A 3,029-nucleotide genomic window follows, 5' to 3' on the forward strand; every position below is an offset into this window, starting at 1 on the left:
GGCTATCAACATTAATACATGGCAACGAGTCTTTATGGTTAAAATTGAACGTTGTTTTGTTTAGAAATCTCACTTGAGACTTGTGCGACAAAGAAAACGGAACTCAGCCGACAATGCAGCCTCTTGGCCATGCCTGAATACGAACGTGGCCTACGCTTTGTTTTGCGCAGAACAGGATGTCCAAGCACATACACAATTTTCAGGCCAGCATATAAGATTGTCAGGAACCACTTTGCTTGAAAGTATTTATCGCATTAACTGGGTTACTAGCCAAATTGTCTTCTCCTTGAGCCATTTCTAAAGCGATGTGATTGCCATTGACCCCTGGGTCGGCCTCGGCTGTGTGTGCACCACGGTTTTCCTTTCGAAAACACCAGAAGAAAACAATTTCACAACAAGTGCAAAAATGGCGGAGCTCATTACGGTAGTTAGAGCTCTGACAGGCGTATAAAATTGGATTCCAAAATGAATTTGAAATAAGCAAAAATCGAGATATTCTATGAAGAAAGCACAATTTGTCATAGTTGGTTTGCACGATGCTTGTGTCCGAAAAACTAGGAACATAAAAAATACTGCGAATGGCAAAGAGCAAAGAGCAAACGCTATGCTTAGCCACACAAGAAGACGAGCCAGTTGTTTCTTTTCCCGCCTTTCAGCTTCTGTGATAGTAGGGGCCGAGCAGATTGTTTTTGTGAAGTACAAACCTCGAACAATTTCAATGTAACAAAATAAAACCACGAGAGAGCTTACGAAACCAAAACAGATGCAAGTAAATATAATATACGGCTTTTGAAAGATGTACTCCTGTAAAGTCCATGGACGTTTGCACGGGTACCTGGCGGATGCACTGATGTTAAAAGTATTGGCTTTAATTTCAGGGATGCAAGATACTACAGCAACAATCCAAAGGATAGCAACAACATATCTAACGGATGTCTTGACATTCTCAATGTGGTATGAAAAGACAGAGCTGAAAAACGACTGCGCAAGTCACTGATCCGCGGCACGAAACGCAGGCTCAAGGGCGCGCTCATTCAAAAAGACTATCTTTTCGCCGGAAAATGACAGCCGTTGATTAAATCAAAAAAATAAGGTCGCTGTTTTGAAAGATAAGGATTTTGTCACAATTTTTGACGAGTTTTGATGTTTTTCCAAAAATTGAAGGAGTGTACAAATTGTGTAAAAATTGTTTTTTCGCGCGGTAAATGCACCTTTCGTGTGACTATACGGTGAATGGAGGTAACGAGCGCTGCAATGCTTACTTTTTTGACAGTGTGGCTTTTGTCGCAAGTTTCTCGAACGGTTTTTGCAAGTTGTTGGTTTTCTGGGAGGACCAGAAATTCCCTTAAACCCTGTTTTGGCGATGTTCGGCCGGTGGAATTGGTGAGAGCTTCGAACTTATCGGTGGAGACTAGTTCGTCGAGTGGTTGCGATACCGGACAATGCCTCTTTGTCTGTGTCGGTAAAGAGACATTGAAAACCTTATGACGTTCCAGATACTCTCTATAATACTCTGAACAATAAAGGAAGACAACTGGTGAATTATAGACCGGGTGGTGAATGGTGACACGCTTACAAAAGATATTTTGGCAAGCATGCTGAAAGCGATATTAAAATGGAGTATGCAAAGATGCAAGAACTTAGGCAAATTGAGCTCCACGTTTCTCCAAATTTTAATACGAATTATAATTATCATGAAAGCAAAATACATCTTTCGCTCATTACACAGCACCTTTTGTTAAATTTATAGAAGAGCGATGAAAGCCGGCCCCAACAGAAACTGAGATAAATCGGTGAAAAGATTATACACTGTATGATACACAGAGAGCAGGCAGTGCTTCATCCTGGAAAAAAGCTCAGAGAAAATTAATTTGCCCCTTGATTTGCTTGCCTTTTAAAATAAAAATTCATCAGATCCTAACCTGATCAAGAGACGTCATTAATGTTATTTTTCTTTCAGAAAGTAAATCCTTTTTTACATATTTAACAATTGACAAGAAACTACAAAAATTTTACAAGGATCAGTTCAGACAACACAGTGCATATTGCAAAACTGATCTAAACTTGAGACATTTCACACATGCATGCTACATTGTACTTGATGGGTTTGAACAAAATCTTTAGAGCATAGACATAGAAACATCCCTGATAGGGGCATTCCACAAAAATAATATTTACATCTGTCTAGAAACAAGTTCACTCTACCATTATCTGCCGACTGGCGTAGGAGGTAATATCATAAAAAGATGATTGTAATTAAGTAGATGGAATCCAGTCATCAGTATAATACACATATGCAAGGGCTATTCCATGTGGGTCCCAATGCTCAAGAAGATGTTTGTTTTTAATTTTAATTTTTTCTCTGACAACTTGTCATTGAATGTGTTTGAAGGTGTTCTGGGTTTCGACGTCACGACATGTATCTGAAGCATTACTGGGGTTGGCAACTCATCAGATCAAAAGCATTCGCAAAGTTTGTGTGCAGGTGCAAACAACATGCATTTGTGATGTTTTTGCTTGAATATGTTGTCCCATTTTTTTTTATAAGTACAACATTTAAAAAAGGGCATCTTAAAGCTCTGTGATGGTCCAAAAAGTTCATAACTGAAAAAAGGTTAAGGACTGGTATTCAGTTCTAAGAAACTGAAAAGTTTGCCATGTGAAGAGTACTAAAGAAACTGCTTAAAACTCAACAGCCTTGTCTGGATTTCTCAGTGACTTTATCCAGTCTTTTGTTCCACCTACCAACATGAACAAAGTGAACTCAATAAGATTATTGTGGTTTATTGCTGAGAAAAAAAGGATGAGTTTTTCTCAATCCTTTTAGAGCTAATATTTCACAAAACTGCCGCAAATAATACCAGGTGGATCCATCTCCCTAAGGACAAAAAAGAAAATGAATGTTTGTCCATGAGATGCATATTACACATGTGCTATATATCTACAATATTCATAAATGATATTATTATTTTTCCTAGGGACACAGGAAACTGCCACATATCAGTTTTTTATGGGGCTGTGAAAATTAG

General features: G+C 38.5%; 1 pseudogene; it reads right to left on the minus strand.

The window, feature by feature from the left end:
• Positions 1-220: 220 nt before the first annotated feature.
• LOC138029951 (substance-P receptor-like) lies at positions 221-2,874 on the minus strand (annotated as a pseudogene).
• Between the last annotated feature and the right edge of the window lie 155 nt (positions 2,875-3,029).

Source organism: Montipora capricornis, chromosome 2 (genome assembly GCF_036669925.1).
Source record: "Montipora capricornis isolate CH-2021 chromosome 2, ASM3666992v2, whole genome shotgun sequence".
Taxonomy (NCBI): Eukaryota; Metazoa; Cnidaria; class Anthozoa; order Scleractinia; family Acroporidae; genus Montipora; species Montipora capricornis.